At 34.5% G+C, this 12,835-nt stretch overlaps 1 protein-coding gene and 1 long non-coding RNA gene across 2 annotated transcripts in view; one reads left to right on the top strand and one right to left on the bottom strand.

Moving 5' to 3' along the window:
• LOC118189519 (uncharacterized) overlaps positions 1-12,835 on the top strand; it is a 112,017-nt gene that overhangs the window by 10,029 nt on the left and 89,153 nt on the right. The window lies entirely within an intron of this gene.
• Positions 1-12,835, bottom strand: part of LOC146992935 (uncharacterized) — a 50,552-nt gene that overhangs the window by 28,108 nt on the left and 9,609 nt on the right. The window lies entirely within an intron of this gene.

Below are 12,835 nucleotides of genomic sequence, written 5' to 3'. Positions count from 1 at the left end.
AATCACTCTCGAATCGAGAGTTTTATTCAAAATATGCATCAAAGCGATTTTTTTGTGTGTGGATGGGCCTAATTTTAAATTTCACATTAACGTACTTCTCTTTGGTATTGAAGGGGCATTTTTTATATTCTTTTTTATTCTATAAAATTCTCAAAGTTTTCTGAATATCAAAATAAATACATATGCGAGTAACTTGACACTTTTTAGATATCATGACGGATACTTAACATTTGAGTAACAGTACTCGAACAATTGCTGAAGGAAATCGAGAAAATATTCCTTTTCTTTTCGTGAATGATATAGGGAATAATAACACCGTATATGATTTTTATTTGTTGAAAAACTTATATTTTTTAATTATGGTTATTTTACATCCCATTTACTGATTAAGGAAAGAATTTCTAGTACCCGCAGTTTCGATATATGAAGAATTAATTTGAAGCCATTTTTCATTAAAAATTTCAGATTTATTTTCGAAATGCAGCATTAAAGGTGTGAATATTAATCTTATATTAAAGGTGCTAAACTTCTAATCTTCAAAAGCACTTCCAAAGTTATTAAATATTTCGTAATGAATATGATGCATTTCTATATACCTCAGAACTATCATATCCAGTAATGATCACTTTAGAAATGTATTGCATACTTCAGTGATAGCGCAGCGTAGAAATAAATAAAATAACAATTTCAGAAGTCGAATAATGAAAAAGATAAAGGCAAACCGCCAACCCCGAAATTCTGTAAAGAATAACTGACTGAGTAATTTAGAAAGAAGTAAAATACAAGTGAAAATAATATACTAGATATACTAAATTCAATATGAAGATTGTCCAACAAAAATTCTAGCTTTTACTTGAAATATTAGAATTATTAATATAAGAAATAATTTAAAGGAGTATGAAAATTAAAAAACCTAAAGACCAATAATTTCAGACATCTCTTTACTATAAGTTTCTTCTTCCATTTGGAAGGTCTAGATAATTTTTTTTTCTTACCTGAACATAAAAATTATAGACGTCCTAATACCCTGTTTACTAGCAAAACTAAATTTATTCACATGTCAGTAGAGGTTTCTAATTGAATTTTAAGATCTCGATGCCATAATTACCATTTAGGCAAGTAAATGTTATAGTAAAAAATCTGATTCAGGCATAGTTCTCAACTTTAAGTAAAGCGAATCAAAAGTTGAAAATCCTTACCATAAAATTACAGTGGATATTACGTTCTGCACTGTTTCTAATCATTTATTATTTTAATTTGAAATGGATGATCGCATGTGCGATGCGCATTTACTTTTTGTATATGATAGATGTTTCAGAAAGGAAAAAATGTCTATATTTAGTAAACTGTAATAGCAAGTAAATGTTAATTGATATATATGTATATATAAATATCTATAACGAAACAAGATGTAATAAGAATTTAACATTAAAGACTCTCATATAATAACCAATCTAATATACTTTAAAGACTTTTAAATCTTATAAAATAATGTTTTAAATAATTTTGGTTAGCTTACATTGCAATGAACTGCTAAGAATTACGCGATAATTTTAAATATTTTTCATGTCACATTTTTAAACGTTTTAAAAGCCGTCTTAATTTATAATCAGTCTCTTTTTCTATGCTTAATGGATGAAATAACCTGAAAAATCATTTCAGTGGTGAAAAAAATTAAAAACTGAGGCAAATAATCTGTTCGTCGTACCAAAAAGAATGCAGAAAATGTTCCATTATGTCTGCATTTTTTGCGTACTTTAAACCTGCAAAAACTGATTCAAAAACAAATTTCTTAAGAAAAAAGTGTAGAAATTCTCATAGCTATTATTATTATTTTTTATAAAACCTGACAAAGGCTTACCTCAGTTTCAGATTTTGGAAAGTAATTCAGTGTTAAAACATTCCGCTGAAGTCATGCTTCTCGCTAAAAAAACTACTACACAAACTTCTCTGGAAAAATAACATAAGTTGTTCTAAAAACACCCACCTTAGAGACGTAAGGAAAGAAACTTTTTCCGGAGACAGAAGCGAGCGGAAATCAAAGTTTACATCCAGAAAATGCATTTGGCTAGGAATAAAGTCTACTGGAGTTTTCCGCATCTGGAACGCCTCCGGCTTTTAGGACCCAATTTAGACTAGCAAGGTTGAAGTGCGTCTAGTCGGCAAAAGCTTAATTCGTTTTCTGGGTTCAAAATATCTTCTGGGAAGGGATGCCTCGCATTTCAGTCGTAACTCATTGTAGTTAATGTCTCAATTCTTTATTGTGAAGGAAGTTCGTTAGTACGGTCTCTGAAGTCCCACCTGTTCTTTTTGTATATATTGAATTAAAATAAATGGTAATTTAATTACCATGCAGAGCTTTCAGGTATTTAGTACTATTATATGCTATGTTAATTAATGGCCATTAAATTATATTTTTAAATATGATACTTAACACATGCATTCTTATCTAGTATGAAACATAACTGACAATTTATGAATGCAGAAATAAGTATTAACAAAACTATTGGTTAAGATGAGAGAACTCCTAAAAATGGATTACTCGTTGATGACTCATTGATGACAAAAGAGAAAAAAAACTACTAACCCTGAAATTCTGTATTGAGTAACTAGCTAAGTAATTTAGAAAGAAGTAAAATGGTGGTTGGAAAAAGAAATAGATATTTTGATCTCAGAAACTATCTATCAAATTTCCAAGAAATTAGTTTAAATTTTATACATTAATGGATAGATTATATCAATTAAAATTTGCTGTGTTCTAAAAGATTTCCTCGAAAGTGAATAAACTTAAAAAAAAAAAAAAAAAAAAAAAAAAAAAAAAAAAAATTTCAATAATTCTTTAAAATATTTTCCTTCACAGCTTAATGGAGTTTTCTATCACTCTAAGAATTTTAACTATCCCTCATGCTTGAGAAGAACATTTCTAATCTAGATGAACGATCTAAAACTGGAAAGTTAAGATTATTTTATACATATCTTTCGAAGGTTTCTAGAAACTCGAGGCAGACATTTGTATTCATTATTGTAGTAATAAAATTGACAAGCATGCAGAAAAACTCACCCAAATCATTATTGATCTGTCTCTCTTTTGGCAGCTCATTAAACACGTTTGGACTGACTGTAAGTTATGCCAGTATAAGTGAAACCCATTTGGAAGGTCTAGATATTTTGTTTTCTTACCTGAACATAAAAATTATAGAATACTAATACTCTGTTTACTAGCAAAACTAAATTTATTCACATGTCAGTAGAGGTTTCTACTTGAATTTTAAGATCTCGATGCCATAATTACCATTTAGGCAAGTAAATGTTATTCGTTTTGAACTTGAAAGTCTAAATTTTTATTTCATTTTAATACTCGATAGTCTTTTACTTGCAGAAAGCATCAACAAAGCACAAATACGGAAGTCGCCCTGGGAGCTTTTTCATTAATCTAAGCTTTGTATAAATTACATTTGAACAATTTTGAATGATTGAACATTTGATTAAAACCTCTTCGCGACGGGCGAATCATATATGCATTTCGTACGGACGCATGTGAGGCCCGGGCGGTTCACCCGTGCACTCCTGGAGAACTGGCCAAGAGAACGGGCAGTGCAGATATGCATTTTAAGCTGAAACAATTTTTAATAGCCACTAGATGGCACTCTGTGTCCATTACATTTAAACTGAACGTAGTTTTAGTATTCTGACCTTCAGATTGTTTATATTCTGGCTGTTTTTGGTATTTTGCTTGTCAGCTGTGGCTGGGGAGGGGGGAAATCGTAATGTAAACAAACGCAGGGCTCTTTAAATCGCTGCGTTCTAATGAAAACATTCTCGTATCTGATTTATATCCAATTCCTTTTTTATTCTATTTTTTTCCTCTACTTTGTACGGTCTTTTAGGGTTACTGTGCGGAGTTTTTTTACGTTTTGCATTGCCTTCAGATATATTTCCGTTCCTTCTTTTTTTATTTAGGAAAGCCTCACCTCCAGTCTATTATGACGGGAAGGAGGCGCTATTTATCAGAGGAAGAATACCCTAGTATGGTTAGTCAACCATTTACTAACGCAAATGAGAGTACTGATTCATTTTCTAAGGAGTTAAAAAGTGATACTTTTTCTAAGAGTTACAAGGTGATACTTCTCTGTGCTTCGAAATTTACCACGCTCGTTTTCATTTTAAATTTTGTTACTTCTTACTGTAAATAGTCTTTATTGTGTTCTTTTTAATAATTTTAAACTTTATTGATGGATTTTATCAATTAAAACTTTAGAATAATTTGAATAGCTCTTCCGAAAAGTATTATGGAAGATAAGCAATTTTTTAAGTATATTTCCATGTAAAATAAAGAAATAAATGTTTTAAGGGCTAATTTTAACATATATAAGAGCTCAAGTAATAATCTAAAATGATACCAAAAATTACGATGCTAGAAGCGAAACTTTTGTTTTTCTGATTTTTGTTATAAAATTAGGCTTAACGATGCAAAACCTCCGTCCTGTACGGTGACTGCCTTCGATTCTCTTCCGTCCCGCACGAGCGTTTTAAACAAAGGTGCGCCGTCGCGAAAAGGTTAATCATCATACTAATGGAGAAAACTCCGTTCCCCGTAAAGCATAAGTAGGACTGGAAAAAACGAAAAACTAGATTTTTTTTTCATTTTATCCCATATATTTTTAAGTTCTCAAAAATAATTCTTAATGCTTTAAATTCCTGGAATTAATATATGTCAAAAAGAAATATCAAATCTTTGTTATATTATTCTCAATATCAATTGCATTTGCCTTCGGATTCTTCCTCCATGTTTATTGAGTGCCTCATCGTTATACCCCGCAGGGTATATTTAAGTAATGCTTTCGCGTTGCCAAAAATAGAGTAGAGGCGAAAAGTTATGCAAGTCAAAATAAACTGTTCCTTATGTTTAAGCTAGTGGTTGAGTTCTTTGGAAAACTTTCAGTTAGACTGCTTAAACGCTTTTTTTTTTTTAACGAAACTTCTACAATCATTTTGTGGGAAAATACGATAGTGTATGATGTAACTTTATAAACAACGCGCATGGAATAAGAGCGATGGTTTATTACAAATCTTGAAGTGGTATTACAACAAAGTGGATTGATCGTAGGTAATCGAGAGGAAACATGAACGTCACGAATCAAACTTGTGGAGCAAAATGCAGGCCAACCATCAGAATCACTACATATTAAAATAAATAAGTAAAAATGTTATGGAATGGCGTCATAATTTTTGTTATATACTTGCACGACACTACTAAAATTATCTCTTCATTAAGTTTTGTTTATGGTATCTTTGTGTCATGAAATATGTAAATAAATACTGCCCTTTTACTGCCCAATAGACTCTTTTAGGAAACATTCTCTGCCGATATATTAACATCCCAAAAACATCAAATTTATGCTTTGATATCCCAAGCTTAATACCTACTAAATAAATATGAAAGACATTATAATTTTAATTGTATTGGTAATATGTTTATAAAATGTATAGCATTAGAAACGTTTTTTAAAGTTTTATGATGAGGCACTCATTCCTAAACTGGATATATTATAAACCAAGCGAAACGGTTCCATAGATTTGCACATAAATCACTGAAATGCCACTGAATTAGGGATAGACATGGCTATGCAAATTGTGTGGCTCTGCGTCGCATTTATGCTCACGTGGGGGTGTTGTGGTAACTGCATATACACTGGTGTGCAAAAATTAAGGACGAGACGGTTTTTTCAATATAACTTTGTACAAAAGCTTTCCAAATCAACACATTTAATACCGTAAGATCCCCAATACGTAAGGACATGAGTAATGTAAGCAACACTTACTAAAAGAGAAATCAGAGGGATAAAAAGAAGCTTTATTGAAAAAGTAGCATGGAGCGCAATGCGACTGAAGGCCGAAACATCCCTGTGATGGGTGTCCAGCAAGAAACATCCGGTCTTTAATAGGGCATATGATCTTCCCTGACTGCTAGGCAGGTTTCACAGCGTCTGCCCATGCTGAGAATGAGGGTGTCAATGAGTTGTTGAGGCATTGCTGCCCATTCGTCTTGCAGCGCCAATCGAAGCTCCGGAATCGTAACTGGTGGTAAGGTACGAGCTGCCAAGCGTCTTCCTAGAAAATCCCATACATGCTCAATTGGATATAGATCCGGAGATCGTGCCGGCCAATCCATACGTTCTATATCCTCACTCTCTAAGAGCTGTTCGGCGGCTACTGTGCGATGACATGGTGCATTGTCGTCTATGAAAAGGAACTGCGGACCCATAGCGCCTCTACAAAGACGCACATATGGAAGAAGAATCTCGTTACAATAACGGGTCCCGTTGACTGAACTTGCGTCGAAGATGTGAAGGTCTGTACGACTACCAAGCATGATGCCTTCCCAAACGAGAACACCGCCACCTCCATACCTGTCCCTTTCAATGATGTTCGAGGGATGATTGCGCCTTCCCCGCTCTCTCCAGATGAGTATGCGATGAGAATCGCTTCTCAGACTGAATCTGCTCTCATCTGTAAAGAGTACTCGTCCCCATTCATTGTCTCTCCTATTCCGGTGTTCCCGGCACCACAGAGAACGCCTTCTCCGATGGGCAGGCGTTAGAGGTACACATCGTACAGGGCGTCGTGCAAACAGACCACCACCGTGTAGTCTTCTGGCCACGGTAAAACGCGATATCGGTCGTCCAGTCGCCTGTGTCGTGTGTCTAGCGATTTCTCATGCTGTCTGCCGCCTGTTTCTTCTGGCCTGTAAGGCAATATACCGGTCATCTGCGGGTGTGGTTCCTCGTGGACGTCCACTACTAAACCCCCGGATAGCTGTTCCTGTAGTTTGAAATTGTTTCCAAAGTCGTGAAACGATGCTGTGAGCAATTCCGAACTCTGCAGCCACACGTGTCACACTGCGGCCTTCCTCCAACTTCCCAATGATTCGACCTCGGGTAAAAGCATCCAGATGTCGTCTAACAGATTGATTATTCGCCATTTCTCGCTGAGGCAGCAACTCGGTGTGATTTTAACTGCTATACGGCGTGCAATCTCTTTGCCAGAAATACTGATCTTACACCGACAACATGCTTTATACTACTCAGACACTCCCCCAGCGCATGTGCTACCGTACATCACCTTACTTAATCTCCTGATTGGTCTTTCTGTCCGCGCTGCCTCTTCGTTCAGCTGATATGCTAATTTTTCGACTTCGTCCTTAATTTTTGCACACCAGTGTATAGCTAGTACTGTGGTTGTTATTAATAAGTCGTTTCAATTGCCAGTATGGGTAAAACTTCTGCTTTAGACGTATTCGATCGCAAACAAATAGTAGGGGCTCGACGCACGGGCCATTAAATTTCCGAAATCATCAGACAGCTAGGATTTTGAAAGTTGACAGTGTCAAGAGTATTCCAAAAATACACGGAAGGTGTGTGTGGGGGGGGAACTAGCGATCGGGCAAACTGCAATAATAATTAGCCTTGTGATAATTAGCCTTGTGAGACGATAGAGAAGACAAACAAATTACCACTTAGCTAAATCAGGGCGCCAGTCGTAACACTCGCTTCACTACATGGGATGTGGGAACAGTAGACCCACAGGAGTACCTATGCTCAATGCATGCCATCGGGCTGCACGTCTTGCCTGGGCAAGAGACAACAAAGAATGAACTCTAAAGCACTGGAAATGAGTAGCATGTAGTTATGAGTCTCAATTCCAAGCACTTAACGCCAACAGGAAGCTTAGATATGGAGTCGGCTCATGAAGCTATGGATCCTGCATGCCAGGTTGGAGATGTAAAAAGGTCATTGCGGTTCTGTCATGGTCTCGGGTGATTTCTCTTCGCAGTGCTTGGTATCTTTGGTCCTGATATCAGCCTCCGTCAATGCGATTCGGTACATGGAGTTGCTGGGAGATCACATCCATCCATTTATGCTGTCCTGTTATTCACGCGAGAATGGAGTATTCCAGCAAGATAACTGCACCTCTCACAGGTCCCGGTTGGCTACTGCCTGGTTGGATGAGCATTCCTCTGACTCCTCAGTCATGAACTGGCCATCGAAAAGCCCTGACTGAAATCCTATCGAGCCTCTTTGGGATGATTGATAGAAAAGTTGTAGAGACAGATACTTTTTGGAAGCAGGCAAGATGAAAAATGAGCAATCGCCTTCGCCGGGAATCAAACCACAGACCTCTAGAATACCCGCCCAGCGTGTAGAACCACTACACCACGAAGGAATGCTAGGAAGGCGGGAGAAATACCTTCTATACTCCCCCTTTTAAAGGTCAACTGGGATTTTTTAGGGGACCCAATCGCCAAATCCTTTTTGAGGAGAATCATAATACAACACCTTTTTAATTCGGACGCCACTGTAGAGACACTAGCTATGTTTTGGAAGCAGACAAGATGAAAAATGAGCAATCGCCTTCGCCGGGAATCGAACCACGGACCTCTGGAATACCTGCCCAGCGTGCAGAACCACTACACCACAAAGGTACGCTAGGAAGGCGGGAGAAATGCCTTATAAGGTGTGAAAGCACATTAAACAACACTAGCGACCCTTACCTAAATTATGGACAGCTCAAGCAAGGGATTCTCGTGGAACGTTCCGCGAATGTTTTGAATTTCGTGTGGCAGCCGTTATCAAAGTCAGAGGAGGCCCAACTCGCTATTGACTTGTTATCGCTAATTCAGTGGTACTTCATTCAGTGTACATAATACTAGAAATTAGTTTTTAATTATCGTTAAGCTACAAATGCCCCTACCAGTTGAATATATCATAAAATAAATGTATGTCAAACTATGTAGACATTAGGTATTTTTTTAAAGCAGGAGACATGAAAAATGTGCAATGCCCTCGCCGGGACTCGAACCACGAACCTCTCGAATACGCGTACCTTATAACATATACCGCTGAAAGATAAAAAATTGTAAATGATGTCATAAAAATGCACGTAAGTAGTTGACAAGAAATAATTTATGCTGTTTATTATTATCAATGTTTTTTTTTTAAATAATTTGATATAATTTAGAAGCAACAACAATAATTAAATCTTGTGAAACAAAATTGGCAGTAGAATGAAGATTTTTATGACAAGCCTTTGTACACTTAACAGTTTTCATAGAGTGTATCAATTAGTCATTTGAAATACTACAAATCGCCTAAAACAGGCTCTGAGAACGAGTGCTGGGATTTCCTGAAATCTCTTAGAAGCATGCATAATTCAAATGAAAGAGCATTTAGAGAACACATAAATCTCTTCTGCAAAATTACTAGGTTTCAATATGTATATCATAACTGTGAAACAGGAATTAAAGCATTATTCAGTTACATTTAATTCAAAGCTTGCCGTTGCTTGTGAGACTTCTCTTTACGTTGGTCAAAATTATCAGTTCTTTCATTGTAAATCTCAGTTTCAACAAAATTTCATGGGAAGAAACTTAGAGGGATAATGCCAGGAATTGTTGAGAATGAGTATATTTTTACAAATCCGAGATGTTGGAAATCAACGATTTTACTCATTCTGCTCATGAACCACAAAGTGATGCTGTACTCAATCTATTAAAAAGAAGGTACACTGCAAAAAAAAAAAAAAAAAAAAAAAAAAAGGGACAGTTTTACTGGGCCGATTGACAAAATTCAAATTGCGTTTTTCAAGGCTCGGAAGCGCGATTTAGGACATAGATTTGTACATAGCATTGTTCTATAGGTATTTTGACACAAAATCGGACTTTTTCTGAAATAACATACCAATTTTTTTTCCATATTTAGACCCCACGACTCAAATTATGCCTAGATATTAAATTTGTAAAATTTGGTGCGAAATTTACGGAGAAATTCAAAAATTTATACTGGCGTAATTTGAGTCGTAGAATTGAAATATGAAAAAAAAATGGTATGTTATTTCAGAAAAAGTCCGAAATTTGTGTCGAAATACCTATATTAGAACAATGCTATACATAAATCTAATACATATCCTAAGACGCGCTTTCGAGACATGAAAAACGCAAGTTGAATTTCGTCAATCGGCACAGTAGAATGGGAGATATAGAACTATCCCATTTTTTTTTCGCAGTGTACATACTATTAGGATCAATACCTTATACTCCCATTTGCTCGATTTAAGGAAATAAAAAAATATCTGCTACATGTCTAAGCACACATTGAAGCTAATACATTTTAATTCTAACAAAGCAAAAAGGGTAAAAAATCTTGTTATTCATTAGGTCACACAATAGAATTTTAGGAGAATCTCGATTGTGTTCATGTCTCACTTTGTTTCAGTAGCCTAAATTTGGCAACTTTACGAAATCGTTTGTAAGGAATATGGCGTCACAGTACACGCATATAAGCGCCTTAATTAAGACAGAATAATTAAGACGGAATTAAATGAAAGCATTCTGAATCCACTTCATATTATATACATTTTATAGAATCCTCATGAATTCCGATTATTCATTCACGAATATCATGCATATATTATACAACAAATAAACTATCAAAACTTAGACGAAACATTATATTGTAAAAAACGATCTAATATATATATATATGTCATAGTAAAGCACAAAGGAAGAAACGGAGTAGTGTAGATGCGTGATTAGACCCATACTGAAGAAGATTTTGATTGCGTAGTATGCTAGTAATGCTAACTTGGTAACATCTAAAGAACTTGGCAGTCGAGGCAGTTTTAATTCCATTTTTATTTTCAATTGATATTTGTGGCCACAATCACTTGGCACTCTAGTCGTGCCTTTCCACAGAAGATTTACATTTTTGATATTGTTGAGATAGAAAGCAAGCCAGCGAAATTACATCTTAGCAGAGTAGAGGGCAAAAGCTGAAGTGCGTAGTTATGAAAGATGGAAGCACGCGAAGAGAAAAGTTTTGGTTTACAAGGACAGTTTCAGTTCTTAATTATTACGTCATCAGAGTTGCGCGGGCCATAGAGTGATCTAGAAATGACGCAATGCAGAGAAGTTATTACGATTTTAGAATAAAGAGGAAGAATTAATGTTTTTATTCTGAATTAATGTATGTTCTGATTCATATAATTTTATCTTACATATATATATTTTACCAATTTTTTAATATATATGTATATATATAGGATATTTTGAAATTTATTGGTAGTGAATTTCACTTTTTTTGGTTTCTTTGTGTAAAATGGATTCTAAATTTCTTATTTTTTTCCTCTGTCTCTCTCTATATACACACACACATATATGTATAAATGAAAAATTATCTCTTAGGGAATGTGAAGTGAAATTTGGATAATAAATGTGTGCTATTGTGTAAATTAGAAATTAGAATTTGTTATTAATTAAACTATAAAGGGTAATTAAAATGGTTAATTATTAATGAGATAAAACAAGAGAATTATTTTGATTCCATAGAAAGATCCCGACTTATCAGAGAGAAATGAAATCTCTCCGTATAACCACCTAAAATTCATGAGAATCGTGTTTCGTCCTTTCCCATTTTTGAACAAAATAATTATTCCAATTTGAAAATTTCCCATCAGTTTTATAAAACTCTGAATTTAAATCTTAATTATGAATTGTTGGTGGTCATATAGAAAGATTCCAATTCCCCTTGAATTTTCTATTGAATCAACAATAATTCTCTTGTTTTATTTCTTTAAATAAGCATTTTAATTACCACCTCCAGTTTAATCAATTGCAAATTCCAGCTTTTACTATCTAAGCTTTACTACAGCTTTTTATTCTTTACAGCAGAAGCGCAGGATTTTACTTTTCAAGTACTTTTCTAAATAAATTTTGAAATTCATTAACTTTAAATTTTTTCAATTTTTTTCTCATAGCACTACTATATATATATGTTACCGTGACAGACCTAAATTGGAGAATGTCAACTTTCACCGGAGAATATCAACATTCACCAAATACGTCGGTGAAATACCGAATATTTCACTACATTCTTGTATATTCGGACCCTCACCGGTGTATGTCGACAGATATGCTCTGGTGAAAGTCGAAAAGAGAGGTCATAAAGTGCCATAATAGTTTAAGTTGTTGCAATAAATAAAATTTGAATCACATAATTTAGTAAGATTTTTATTACTGTATTTTATTTTCTCATTTAGAACGTACTGTATAATTAAGTAAGTTTTTAACTTCTATTATTTTCCTTTCTCATTTTGAATGTATTGTGTGTTTTAGGTTCTCATGTTCTTAAGTTCTTATTTCAAGTCTCAAGTGCGTTTATTCGCACGGAGAAGAAAATATAATATTGTTATATGTTCAACATTCACCATTAGTACATGGTGAATGTCGACATTGACTGGTGTCAGAAATAAGAGTATTTGGAAAATATTTCGGACATACACCAAGAGACTATGTGAATGTTGACATTCACCGGTAAAAGTCGACATTCTCCAGATTTCGGTGTTTCACCGTAACATATGTATTAATTACTTTAATAACTTTATCTGAAAATACATTTAAATGATAACTTTAAGCTTTAAAGGACCCTCAACTACTTTTTAAAACATTCATTTCCACTGTGAATTTTACTCTTATACTACTACCATTTTACTCTTCTATATTTGCCCATCTGTTTTCATTGAGGAGAAGCCGTAATGAAAATTTTCCATAAATGATGGTTTAGTAATTCAGATTAAAAAAACGGGATTAAAAATTAAAGGAACTGGAAAATAGTGAAGTTAAAATTAATTCAATTCTTAACACACTTTTATAGTCAATGCTATATTTGAAGAAAACTTCCCAATGCAAATTTGCCGCGATTTTAAATATTCATTTTTACTGACAACGAATAGATAGTTTTAGGAGTGCTTGAGGAAAAAATCTTATAAATTTAAACTAATA

Source organism: Stegodyphus dumicola, chromosome X2 (genome assembly GCF_044657685.1).
Source record: "Stegodyphus dumicola isolate Sdum_Otavi_A_Nest chromosome X2, ASM4465768v1".
Lineage (NCBI taxonomy): Eukaryota > Metazoa > Arthropoda > Arachnida > Araneae > Eresidae > Stegodyphus > Stegodyphus dumicola.
This window is presented reverse-complemented; position numbering and strand designations above follow the sequence as displayed.